General features: G+C 33.7%; 1 protein-coding gene across 4 annotated transcripts in view; it reads right to left on the bottom strand.

Annotated features, from left to right (window-relative positions):
* LOC137631202 (uncharacterized) overlaps positions 1–15,000 on the bottom strand; it is a 314,914-nt gene that overhangs the window by 210,342 nt on the left and 89,572 nt on the right. The window lies entirely within an intron of this gene.

Here is a 15,000-nt window from a genome sequence, read left to right as displayed (position 1 = left end):
GAAGACAAAATGGGGGGTGGGGTTTGTGGGCGCGGGGGGGGGGGGGGGGTGTCAGCGGTGATATGTGAGGAAAGAGATATATGAGGTAAAAAATGTAAAGGATATTTATACAGTATATATATATATATATATATATACTGTATTTATATATATATATATATATATACATATATATATATATATATTATATATATATATATATATGTATATGTCTATACATATAAAAATCAGTCCATAAATATACAATTACATATATATATATATATATACACACACAACCACACATATATATATATATATACACACACATATATATATATATATACATATATATACATATATATATATATATATACACACACACATATATATATATATATACATATATATATATATACATACATACGAACAGTATATATAAAAGCGTATAAACACAATTTTGGAATGCACATTGTATAAAAAATAAATATGCTTAATCTCGAGTAAATTTTGTTCATATGTTATTTTCTTAAGCTGAAACCTGACCTTCAGAAATCCCCATGAATCTTTCTCACCACTCTTGGTAAATACAAGAAAAAATTATCACTATCATCTTTGCCCCGTTATTCCTACATTAAAGGGTCGGTTGCCTGATCCGCACTCTCTAATGCCTTCATCCTCTTCCACCAAGCCACTTCTCTCCATGTCATCCTTCACCTTATCTCGCCATCTAATTCTCCAACTCTGGCTTGATCTCTTCCTCCAGCCTAATAGGTTCCCAATCGATTTATTCAATAAAAAAAAAAAAAGCCTCAATGTGGGTTTATGTTAATAAAAAAAAATAATTATCATTTTGGATTTATTCTAGTGAAGGAAGCGTCCTTTAGATTTGCTCAATTAAAAATGCTTACTCTTGTGTTTATTCAATTTAGGTTTTATCCTATTAGAAAATGTTTATATTAAATTTACGAGTATTATAGTTAAAAATACTAAATTAGAACATGAATAACAAAAAAAAAAACAACAGCAACAAATGGAGCCTTTTCTATTCCACTGCAGCCAAAAGGCCTCAGACATGTCTTTATTCATGTCTGGGGTTTGGCTTGTTTTCATCACCACCGCTGGCTAGTGTTGATTGGTGATGGTGGGAGATTTTCGTCTGGTCCCTCATATCAAACCAACCAAGTATGGTTGGTCCTGACTAGTACTTCTTTGCTGATCATGGCAATACGCAAACCCTTTCACCATGTTAAGGTATCCCTATTTGGAGAGCGAATATGAATAAACCCTGTGCAAAATACTCAATTAAAATGCTCACCGTCGGTTTATTCTAGTCAGAAATGCTCAGTTTAGGTTTATCCCATTAGAAAATACTTCAATTTATTCTTTTTGGAAAAGAAATAATGCTCAAATTGAACATGAATAAAACTAATACAAAATCCTCAATTAAAACACTCACCGTCAGTTTATTCTACTCAAAGATGCTCATTTTAACTTTACTTTATTAAAAAAAACTCACCTTCCATTTATTAGTTAAAAAAAGCACAAATTGAACATGAATAAAACTAATGCAAAATGCTCAATTAAAACACTCACCATCGATTAATTCGTCAAAATGCTAATTTTAACTTTACACTGATAGAAAAAGGTAATTTTAATCGGAAATTCTCCGAAAAGATAAGCTGTTCCCAACCGTATTTCAGTAAAATACAGGCGACCGTAATTTTACCTTACTTTGTTATTATATTTTACGTGTTGGTGTCCGTAATATCACTCCTTTACGTCAATATATCCGTTTTTAAAACGGTAGAAATCCTGGAATAAAATTTGCCAGACATTAACCGTTTTTTCTATGCAAATTTTTAAGTGTACCGTATTAAAAAAAAAAAAAAGTTCACCTTCCATTGATTTTAGTTAAAAAATGCTTATTTTTCTTAGTTATCATTAGATATAAAATAAATAAGGTTTTCACATAAACACTTGCGTAAGTTCTTAAGCCATATAATGAGTGAAAATAATCAAAATAAACGTAATACACTGGAGGAGCTGTGAACAGTGGCGGGCTATGGGAAAGACTGGTTGCTATAATACCAGATAATTAAAATATGAAATGCATGCCAAATGAGATGATATAAATGCTACATAGTATTCCCTATGCTCCAATAAACGAGAATACTTGTATACATGTATTCCTAACACAACATATATGCTAAATGTGTATTAGCAATAAAGGTACATATAACAATGATAATCGTATATATACTGTATATGTAAATAATTATAATGATACTCCATCAATTTTGAATATGAATAAACCCAAAGCAAACGGTAGAAATCCTGGAATAAAATTTGCCAGACATTAAGCGTTTTTTTCTATGCAAATTTTTAACAGTGTACCGTATTAAAAAAAAAATTCACCTTCCATTTATTCTAGTTAAAAAATGCTCATTTTGAATCCACTTATTCTAGTTAAAAAATGCTCATTTTGAATCCATTTATTCTAGTTAAAAAATGCTCATTTTGAATCCATTTATTCTAGTTAAAAAATTCTCAATTTGAATCCATTTATTCTAGTTAAAAATAAATAAATAAACCCAACGTAAAACGTAAAATATCGGCGGATCTCTTCTTTCTCGACCCGGATGGAATCAGCGGGATCCTTCCGCCGTGACCTTTGACATTTGCCGAAATGAAAAGTAAGCGAGACTGAGTCTCCATTTCCTTCGGATGAAATGAAACGAATCTCGCACTGTGCACAGATTTAAAGGGATTGGTTTAGGTTTTAATGGTTTAATGCGTTTTGGTAATTTTTCGCTTTGGTAAAAACAGTTTTTCAGGAATGGAAACGTGTTGGTATAATGGGTTTCTATATATATATAAACAAAAAATTGTTTAGTAAAGATAATATCATCAGACAAACTCTAATGTAACGGCGACATAATAATAATAATAATAATAATAATAATAATAATAATAATAATAATAATAATAATAATAAAAATAATAATAATAATAATAATAATAATAATTATTATTATTATTATTATTATTATTACTTCTGCCAACGAAGTTGGAAGGAGGTTGTGTGTGTGTTTGATTGTGAACAGCTTTCCGGCCACAATTTTAATCGTAGAGTAATGAAAGTTACATGGATTAACTTTTATGTAAAAAAGCTAGAAATGATTAAATTTTGGAAGTTAAAGGCCCAAAGTCAAGGTCACGGTCAAGCAAAATGTTCAATTCATCTAATCAGCCATAAGTTTGGACATCGTTGTCACAGATACTTCAATCTTGGTTCATATTTGAGTAAATGAAAATCCATGCCAATTAATACATGTTAAAGTCAAAGGTCAAGGTCAAGTACAAGGTCAAGGACAAGCAAAAGGTCAAATTCTGGTCATCAACCATGGGGCCACAATTTTACTCGTAAAGTAACGAAACTTGCAGGAATTTTTAGCTGTTATGTAAAGAGCTGCAAATGATTAATTGATTCTGTATAAGGCACGCTGGTATTGAGAAATGAGCGGTCGTGGCGGAGGTCTGCACTCAGAGTGCTTTCCTACTTATTATTATTATTATTATTGTTATTATTATTATTAGTTTTTGGTGTTATTGTGTAGATTCTTGCTATTAAAATCTCTTTCACTTTTTAACCAACATAAACAAATTCCATTTAACTTCAACTTACTTCAAAAGATGTGAATACAAATAATGTTGCAAAGAGACCAATGGAAATGGAAGCTCTTTGAATTACCTTCTAAAAACCGGAAGAAAAAAATTTGAACTATGAACATTTCAAAATGAACGATCTGTTCCACTGCTAATTCGGACACTGAAAAAGAACGGTTTATTTCTTTTTAAAAACCAATGGAAAAGGAAGCCCTTTGAATTATCTTTTAAAAAACCGAAGAAAAACAAATAAACTATGAACATTTCAAAATGAACGATCTATTCCACTGCTAATTCACACTGAAAAAGAACGGTTTACTTTTTAAAAACCAATGGAAAAGGAAGCCCTTTGAATTACCTTTTAAAAACCGGAAGAAAAACATTTGAACTATGAACATTTCAAAATGAGCGATCTTTTTATTTCTTTTGAAAATTGAACACCAATAATGGATGATTTACTCCCTAACAAAGTCTAAGAATGTAACTATGCAATTTTAAAAATTTACTGGAAAACTAAAATTCCTGGAATAAATGTTGGAAGGCATTTCCTGTTTTAAAAACTGATATATTGACGTAATGAAGTAATATTACGCTCACACGCCCTTAAAATGTAATAACAAAAGTAGGTTAAAATTACGGTCGCCTGTATTTTACTGAAATACGGCTGAGAACAGTATACTCTATTTTTACGGAGAATTTCCCATGAAAATTACCTTTTTTTAACATTGTGTATTTCCTTAAAAACAAAATAGTAAAAACTAATGTAATTCTTTTGAAAACCAAGTAATAATAACAAATATTTTGAAAACCAAACATTCTTATAACAACACAATTAAAATATGTAATTAAATTCCTAACAGAATCAGACACTGAACACTAAAACCCAATATTGAAAACCATAGTGAAAATGGACGATATATTCCTTCATATAACTACAAAATTAAAATGAATGTCCAACTCCTTCACAGAATCAGACACTGAATATCAATGAATTAATTCTTTTCAAAACGAGACGATATAAAAGAATGAATAATCCCTTAAGAAAACCAAGCTGCCAAACGTCCTTAAGTTCTCTTGTCATTTGTCAAGAATTTATAAAAATACTTATTTTCAAAAGGGGAGGGATATCATATGGCTGTTATCTAGTGTTCGTCTTTATAAGAATAAATTTGTGTATTTGATGTATTTTTTCGTTATAATAAAAACGGTAAACCATTTCTTTGTACGAATGAATACTCTTATGATATTTATCAAATCAAATCTGTTTTTCCTTTGCATAAAATCCAATTGACATACAGTGTCCTGCATAATACAATATCATATCCTATTGTATAAAATCTACTCACATAACACTTCTTAGTATAAGTATATATGCATGATATTGCCTCATCTAAGGTACAGCATAATCCTATATCTTAAATATAAACATGGCAATCTGTTAGACAGGAGTTCGAGAACGGCTCAAGCTCGATAGTATCTACTAGAGTCAATTATTTTTAGCGAAGCAGATTTGCACCGACTCGCAGGGGTGCCCTTTTAGCAAGGAAATGTTTCCTGATCGCTGATTGGTTGGACAAGATAATTCTAACCAATCAGATAGCAGGAAACTTTTCCCGAGCTGGAAGGGCACCGCTGCGAGTCGGTGCAAATGCGCCTCACTTAAAAAAAATTGAGTATAGTGTCTGCAACCTCACCGTCCTTGTGAGCTAAGGATGGGGGCATAGGAGAGCCTATAGGTCTACCTGTTGAATCATCAACACCCATTGCCTGGCCCTCCCTGGTCCTGGTATGATGGAGAAGGTTTTTGTGCGCTGATCATAAGTAAATAGAGCTAGTCTCTAGGTCATTATACTATCACCTGCGACTGCCACTCACAAGTGACCTTTAAACCTTAAAATAGCTTAAACCTAAGGAACTAACAGAACATTTCGAAGGTACTACTTGAATTCCTTATATATTCTTCATAATCATAGGTGGTTTGGCCATGTTGAGAGAATGGAAAATGGCTGTCTACTAAAAGAAGGTGATGAATCCAAGAGTTGATGGGAGAAGTACAAGAGGAAGGCCAAGGTTTGGGTGGATGGATGGAGTGAAGAAAGCTCTGGGTGATAGGAGGATAGACGTGAGAAGCAAGAGAGCGTGCTAGAAATGGGAATGAATGGCGAGCGATTGTGACGCAGTTCCGGTAGGCCCTGCTGCTTCCTCCGGTGCCTTAGATGACCGCGGAGGTAGCAGCAGTAGGGGATTCAGCATTATGAAGCTTCATCTGTGGTGGATAACGGGGGAGGGTGGGCTGTGGCACCCTAGCAATACCAACTGAACTCGGTTGAGTCCCTTGTCAGGCTGGGAGGAACGTAGAGAGTAGAGGTCCCCTTTTGGTTTTTGTTTCATTTGTTGATGTCGGCTAACCCCCAAAATTGGGAGAAGTGCCTTGGTATATGTATGTATGTATAATCATAACAGATAAAAGAAACATTCAGACCCAATAAATACACCTAAAATCACTCCATGAAACATTTTAGGGCAATAATAGACAACGTGATCACTCGCTATGATTCGATATCAATAGTGAGGTTCTTTGAAATAAATATATATATATCAATAGTCTCAAGGTTCTTTGGTCCCGGTCACACGTAGACTGTTTGTCCTTTTATAGCACAGATTTATCGTTATTTGATGTTGTTTGTTATTTTCATTGTTTCCGTGTTATCAAACAAATGTGCTAATGAATGGATTCCCGATGAAAGGTCTTATTTTTTTCATAAGTCGATGACGACGTTTGTATTTTACAGCGGATTTTATCACGTTTTCAGCTGACATCTATACTTTATTGACGCTTGGATAATGACAATTATAGTCGCTGCAAAGATTACGGCCGAAATAAGCTCCGCCCCTTGATGTTGATTGGCTATGACGTCATCAGGGGGTGGGGCTTATTTCGTCCAGAATCACTAATGTGACTATAGTTATGATGAAAAAAAAAATCTGTCTTTAGAGATATATTATTCGATTGAACAAAGTATTGTGTTGATTGTCATCATTATTAACTCAGATGAGATAAGTCGAATTAAATGCTGTCAATTGGGTCACCTGGTGGGTCGGGAAGTTAGGCAAACTCGTTAGTATGTAAGACAGTGGTCTCACCAAGTAAATACTGAAATACAGTTAGCACTTAGGTTCTGAATTCATTTAGGGCCTCATGATATGAAGGCCTTTTATTTGCAGAGCCTGGAGTACGGTATCATTGTGATATATATATATATATATATATATATAATACACACATTAGACAGTTAGCAATATACAGATAAATTAATAGATGAAAAAAGGATTAGACTTATGTTTAAACACAGCATAAAGGGCTTACACCATCATGCTTGTCCACCTAGAGCCGTAGCTTAGCTATATAATGATAATAATATACTCTTCCCATATATATATATATATATATATATCAATATCCAATAGCTCTCTCTCTATCTCTATCTCTCTCTCTCTCTCTCTCTCTCTCTCTCTCTCTGCAACCGTTTTTCTAACGCCTCTTCTGGCAACAACAGCTATTGCCTTTCAAGTAGGTTAGGTCCTCGAACTCTCGAGAGGCTCTTGCTCAAGACGTCAATCAAATGAGATTCCTTTAACTGCCTCGTCTTGGTGTCTTAATGACGTCCTTCCCCATTCCCTCCACCCCCCAAAACAACACCCCCCCCCCTTACATTTTAAATGACGTATGCCTCATTGAGGTCAAGTGACATCTAATTGGTGTTATCAACATGGATATCGAGTGATTGGCAATTAGAGCAGTATCGCCAATTAGAAATTTCACCTTAAGGGTATTTGTCCCAGGGTTGCCAGGTTTTCTAAACGAGAAAAGGCCAATTTCTAATCAACAGAAGCGTTAAAAGGCCAACCCAATAGTAGAAAAAGGCCAAATATATAGTCTTTAAGACCCGCACTTTTTTCATATTACTAAAGGCAGACCAATTTTTAAAAAAAGTCAAATTTGAGGGTTTTTGGCCGAAAAAAGGCCAAACTGGCAACCCTGATTTCTCCCTAAGGGTATTAGGGGAACTAGGATTGAGCAGACCAATTTTTTAAAAAGGTCAAATTTGAGGGCTTTTGGCCGGAAAAAGGCCAAACTGGCAACCCTGATTTGTCCCTAAGGGCATTAGGGGAATTCGGATTGGCAACGCTGCATGGGTCGTTAGCTTCTAGATAGAAGAAGTAGTTTTGAGGGGATGAGTTCAAGAAGTTGTTGAGGGTTTGTTTACAGAGGTTGCGACTTCCGGGGTAATGGGACGAAGTGTTTCTTCCTCTCTCGTGTTTTATGAGGCTTCGTCAGATGATGATGGATGGGGTGGGAAAGGATATTGATTTTTAGGATTTTTGTGTGTTCATAATAATAATAATAATAATAATAATAATAATAATCATAATAATAATAATAACAATAATAATAATAATATTTTAAGCATTCATGATTAATAATAATAATAATAATAATAATAATAATAATAATAATAATTATTATTATTATGATAATAATAATAATAATACTTTAAGCATTCATGATTAATAATAATAATAATAATAATAATAATAATAATAATAATAATACTTTAAGCATTCATGATTAATAATAATAATAATAATAATAATAATAATAATAATAATAATAATAATAATAATAATGACAATGATAATAATAATAATAATAATAATAATAATAATAATAATACTTTAAGCTTTCATGATTAAAATAACATTTATAATGATAATGATGATGATCATAATAATAATATTAATAATGATGATGATCATAATAATAATATTAATAATAATGATGATTGAAAGTAATCAAAATAGCGATATAAAAATAATAACGTTTTTTGTGGCCTGACAAAACCTAAGAAAAGCTTGCTGCTGTAACAGGTGTAAACTACAGTATATTAAAAAAGTAATTTTCTTCATTTCTTAATCACTACAGTACAAAAAAAAATAGTAATTTTCTCCATTTTTCAATCACAATTAGTATAGAAATACCTACTAACATTATGAAACTATTTCTTTTATAAGTCAAACTGAAAAGGATAAAAAGATAAAAGCCTTGGTTTCTCTTAGTGAATCATACTATTAAAAGGAAGAGTTATGTAAGAGAGAAGAAACGGTGAATCACGACACCAAGGGACGCTACGTACCATAGCAGAGAGGCCAGTGGTGAGAGAGGCTAGATCTCTGGCTGGACGACGTAATGTCTAAAATCTAAATGGAGAGTTGAATATCTCCAGCCTACACTTAACAATTTGCATTAAAAGAACGGTAAATGTGTGGCAACATATATTCTAGGATTTTTATCTTTTTAAAATGGATATATTGACGTAAAAGAGTTATATTACGGTCACCAAAGCGTAAAAGATAATAGCATAGTATGGTAAAATTATGATCGCTTGTATTTTACTGAAATACGGTTGAGAACAGTATATTTTTACGGAGAATTTCCAATTAAAATAACGGGTTTTTTTCTGACGGTGTACCGTGTAATTTCCCCTATAAAATGACCTTCAGATTAGACAGAAGGCACAAAATTCAGGTAACTTTTCATGGTATAAAATTATCTCGTCATAAATAATCGAGGTATAAAATTATTTCGTAAATTATCGTGGTATGAAAATATCTTGGTACTGTACAGTTGGCTTCATTAATTCTGGTACACTTCATGGGAAGCTATTCAGAAGTCAGTGTACAGGAATTAATGAAGGCAGCTGTACCAGTAATGATGTATACTACGGTAAATTCTGACGTAGTAGAAACCGACTGACATATTTTCAGCCTAGAAAATCGATCGATAAGAATGTGGCCCTTGAATCAGGCCAAGAGATTACATGGTTCTTGTTAGTAATCAGATGGTAGGACGAGAATCCGATTCTATGTAAATATCTGTGTGTTAGCTGGTTGTGAGTCGTACTGAACAATGCTTGAACTCTTGTTAAAAAAAAAAAACAACAGTAGCACACTGTAAATATATACGCGCAAACACACACACACGCATATATATATATATATATATATAAATATATATATATATATATATATAGATAGATAGATAGATAGATAGATATACAGTATATATATATATATATATATATAGATAGATAGATAGATAGATAGATAGATAGATAGATATACAGTATATATATATATATATATATATACATTTACATACATATATATATATATATATATGTATATATGTGTGTGTGTGTGTGTGTGCATGTATATGACAGAGTACAGGGTAGACTCCATACCATGGGGGCACGACCTGTTTGCAGATTTCCACAGAGCCAATTAGTTACAGAAGCAGGCAAAACATAAGGGATTTTGACCCTTAGTCTTTCATTGATAAACAAACTAGAAACAAACTAAAAATAACATACCACTGAACATCTTACATAAAGGATAACGTTACGTCTTAACAATCAACATTTGAACTAAATTCTTTATAAACATCATTTAAAGATATTCACATCTAGAACTTTAGCTCTAAGTTTCTACAGTTTATTATCGACACTATAGTCAATTCTTTTTAGTGAGGCAGATTTGCACCGACTCGCAGGGGTCCCCTTTCAGCTCAGAAAAGTTTACTGATCGTTGATTGGTTGGACAAGATAATTCTAACCAATCAGATAACAGGAAACTTTTCCGAGCTAAAAGGGCACCTCTGTGAGTCAGTGCAAATGCGCCTCATTAAAAAAAATCGAGTAGATGTGTTTTACTTTTTAGAAAATAAGTTTCTTGGCAAATTGAGTCACAAGAGAATGAATGAAGAAGCAGTGGCTTTGCTTGGACACACGATTCTGCAAATGCGCCTCATTAAAAAAAATCGAGTATAGGTGTTTTATTTTTTAGAAAATAAGTTTCTTGCCAAATTGAGTCACAGGAGAATGAATGAAGAAGCAGTGGCTTTGCTTGGACATACGATTGTGGTAAGATCGAAACCAATGATATAGGTCAAGGGCGTATCGCATACCGGTGGGGGACTTGAAATGTCACTGGTCTGTCAAAGAGACTTGATACATTTTCTGGCATTTTAGCCAGCTATCGTAGTTCTCTCTCTCTCTCTCTCTCTCTCTCTCTCTCTCTCTCTCTCTCTCTCTCTCTTGAAAATAGGATTCTTTGAAAGATTAATCCTTCTTTCTCTCTCTCTCTCTCTCTGGAAGAAAAATCTTGCAAAAGAAAAAATGTGTGGAAAATGAGGGAAATAAAATGTAAGATAGAAAATGCAGAACAAAAGATTATGCAGTCGAAAGAAAATGAAAAAAGGGACTTAGAAGAAAGGACACTTCAAAATATAAAAAGAAACCCCAAAGTACTTTACTCCTATGCAAAAAAGATGAATAAAAGGAGAATAGAAATAGGCCCTCTAAGAATTGAAGGACGGCTAACGAATGAAAAAAAGGAAATATGCAACATATTAGCAGAAAAATATAAGAGTGAGTTCACGCCAAGAATTGCGAATGAGAATAATGAAACAGAAATGAGAGAAGAAAATGTTGAATATCTAACGGATATAGATATTAATGAAGCAGATATTGTCACGGCTATAAACGAAATTAAAAATGGATCGGCAGCCGGACCAGATGGAGTTCCAGCGATTTTGTTAAAAAAAACTGCAAACACTATCGCGAAGCCACTTGCAATACTGCTAAGACAGAGTATAGATATGAGCGAGATATATGTTAAACATAAATTAGCTTATATAACCCCTATCTTCAAAAGTGGATCAAGACTAGAGGCAAGCAATTATAGACCTGTTAGTCTAACATAACATATTATGAAAGTGTATGAGAGGGTAATAAAAAAGAAAATAATGAACCATTTGGTCAAAAATAATTTGTTTAATATGGGTCAACACGGTTTCGTACCTGGAAAAAGTACACAGACCCAACTGATAGCTCACTATGAAAAAATATACAATAATATGATAAATGAAAAAGACACAGATGTGATCTATCTAGATTTTGCAAAAGCCTTTGACAAGGTAGACCATAACATATTGGAGAAAAAAATGAGAAAGCATAATATTGTGGGAAAGATAGGAAAATGGGTAAAAGAATTCCTGCAAAACAGAAAACAGATAGTGGTTGCAAATGACGAGAAATCAGATGAAGCCCAGGTAATATCTGGTGTGCCCCAAGGTACGGTATTAGCTGCACTGCTATTTGTTATTATGATCTCAGACATAGACTGTGATGTTGAAAACTCCGTAGTGAGAAGTTTCGCCGATGACACAAGAATAAGTAGAGAAATTACTTGTGATGAAGATAGGAACTCACTACAAAGAGATCTAAACAAAATATATGAATGGGCGGAGATAAATAGGATGGTATTTAACTCCGATAAATTAGAATCAATAAATTATGGAAACAGAGAAGGAATGGTGTATGCATACAAGGGACCTAATAATGAGACAATCACAAACAAGGAAGCAATTAAAGACCTTGGTGTAATTTTAAATAGGAATATGTTATGCAACGACCAAATAGCAACACTGTTGGCTAAATGTAAAGCAAAAATGGGAATGTTATTCAGACACTTTAAAACAAGAAAAGCTGAACACATGATTATGCTTTACAAAACTTATGTGCGTAGTACACTCGAGTACTGCAATGTGATATGGTACCCACACTACCAAAAGGATATTGCGCAAATAGAGAGTGTACAAAGGTCCTATACTGCTAGAATAGAAGAAGTTAAGGACCTTGATTACTGGGAAAGACTGCAATTTTTAAAACTATACAGTCTAGAAAGGAGAAGAGAACGCTACATGATAATACAAGCATGGAAGCAAATAGAAGGAATTGCTGAAAACATCATGGAGCTTAAAGTATCAGAAAGAGCAAGCCGAGGTAGATTAATAGTACCAAAAAGCATTCCAGGTAAACTGAGAAAGGCGCACAGGACATTAATCCACTACGCACCAGCATCGATAATGCAGCGACTATTTAATGTGCTGCCAGCTCATCTAAGAAACATATCAGGAGTGAGCGTAGATGCGTTTAAAAAGCAGCTCGATAAATACCTAAGATGCATCCCAGACCATCCAAGACTGGAAGATGCAAAATACACCGGAAGATGTATTAGCAACTCTCTGGTGGATATACGAGGTGCCTCACACTGAGGGACCTGGGGGAACCCAAACAAAAAATAAGGCAATAAGGCAATAAGGTAAGGCTCTCTCTCTCTCTCTCTCTCTCTCTCTCTCTCTCTCTCAAAAATATGACTTTGAAAGATTAACCTCTCTCTCTCTCTCTCTCTCTCTCTCTCTCTCTCTCAAAAATATGATTCTTTGAAAGATTAAACTCTCTCTCTCTCTCTCTCTCTCTCTCTCTCTCTCTCAAAAATAGGACTGAAAGATTAATCCTTTTCTCTCTCTCTCTCTCTCTCTCTCTCTCTCTCTCTCTCTCTCTCAAAAATATGACTTTGAAAGATTAACCTCTCTCTCTCTCTCTCTCTCTCTCTCTCTCTCTCTCTCACCTAATTAAACAGGAGTAAAATGTTTCTGGAAGACAATGGCCTATTTCGTTTCATAACACTGACGTAGTAATTTCTTTTCCAAATGTTTAATAAATATAAAAAACTGATACAAAACGTATTGAATTCCCGTAAAATACCAACATAAAAATGACAAGTTGCTAAAGATACAATTTTAACGTGAAATACCAAGATATTCTCACTAAATCGATGAGAACTTTGTTGATAAAATAAATTATTCGCAACGTAATGTATTCTTATTTGATGCGGCTTCTGCTAAAGGTTTATTTTATTTCTACCTTCACCAAAAAATGGATAAAGTCTATAATGAAGAGTTATATATCATAAAAAAAATTATTTTTGTATAATAGTTACCTGTGATAAAAATTAATATTTTCTAACAGACATTTACTGACTTGTACTATGTATTTTTATCTGTATGTGAAAATACGAAAGATTAACCTCTCTCTCTCTCTCTCTCTCTCTCTCTCTCTCTCTCTCTCTCGATCTCTCTCGATCTCTCTCTCCCCCTGAATGGCTCTATATTTCTACTAATCCATATATGTAATTTCACTGATAACAAATAATCAACTCATTTGGGAGTCTGTTGATAAATTTAAGTTTTGATAACGAATGTACATCATCTTATGGAAAGTTTCAATTTATTAACCCCCGAAAAATACCACAAGTTAAATGTCCAAAAAGGAAAAAAGAAGGAGAAGAAGAAGAAGAAGAAGAAGAAGAAGAAGAAGAAGAAGAAGAAGAAGAAGAAGAAGAAGAAGGAAGAGGAGGAGAGAAGGAGGAGGGTGAGAGAGAAAGAGAGGAATAACAAAGACCTTTTTACCATAACTACGTTTCCTGATGCTAATTATAAAACACATCAAACTTCAACTACACATAAAAATCGCTATACACAAATACCATAGAAGAAGAAGAAGGAGGAGGAGAGAGAGAGAGAGAGAGAGAGAGAGAGAGAGAGAGAGAGAAATATAACAATGACCTTTTCATAACTACGTTATCTGAAGCTAATCATAACACATAGCAAACTTCAAACATACATAAAAATAGCTATGTAGAAATACCACAGAATTCCCCACAAGTACCCCAGTTCCCCCTACCCCAGCATCAAAACAACAAACACATCTTTAAAAAACAACAACGACAACAAAAATTATTACACATTACCTGTCCCATACCAATACAAATAACAAACACATCTTTAAAAAGCAACAACAACAAAAAATGTTATTAAACATCACGGGTGAATTCCCAATCAGCCCACAAGTACCCCAGATCTCCCTACTCCGCATCAAAAAAAAAAAAAAAAACACATCTTTAAAAAACAACAACAACAACAACAACAAAGGTTATTACACATCACGGGTCCCACACCAATAAAAACAACAAACACATCCTTAATAACAACAACAAAAATGTCATAACACATCACGGGTGAATTCCCAATCAGCCCCCTTGCTCATCACACAGCAAATAACCGAAATGAAACCACAGTCGGTAATGAATAACGGAATACGCCGAGCTTTGTAAAATTCCATACCACTGCTGACGTGGGAGCGACCTTCGACGTCTGAGTTGCAAGCTGTCAGACAGAACGGCGTCGTAAAGCCCTGCAATCATCATTGCAATGGTATCGATTGCAGCCATGTGCATTTTGGGATGGAGGCGAGGATTATTATTCTAAAGGGTGATATTTAACTACTAAATCTAGAAATAATCGTTCAATATCTGTGGTAGCTAGAGAAGGATAATATTGTATTTAGTCTCTCTCTCTCTCTCTCTCTCTCTCTCTCTCTCTCTCTCTCT

This window comes from Palaemon carinicauda, chromosome 39, assembly GCF_036898095.1.
Source record: "Palaemon carinicauda isolate YSFRI2023 chromosome 39, ASM3689809v2, whole genome shotgun sequence".
NCBI classification, from domain to species: domain Eukaryota; kingdom Metazoa; phylum Arthropoda; class Malacostraca; order Decapoda; family Palaemonidae; genus Palaemon; species Palaemon carinicauda.
Note: the sequence above shows the minus strand (reverse complement) of the source record. Positions and strands in the feature narration are given on the sequence as shown.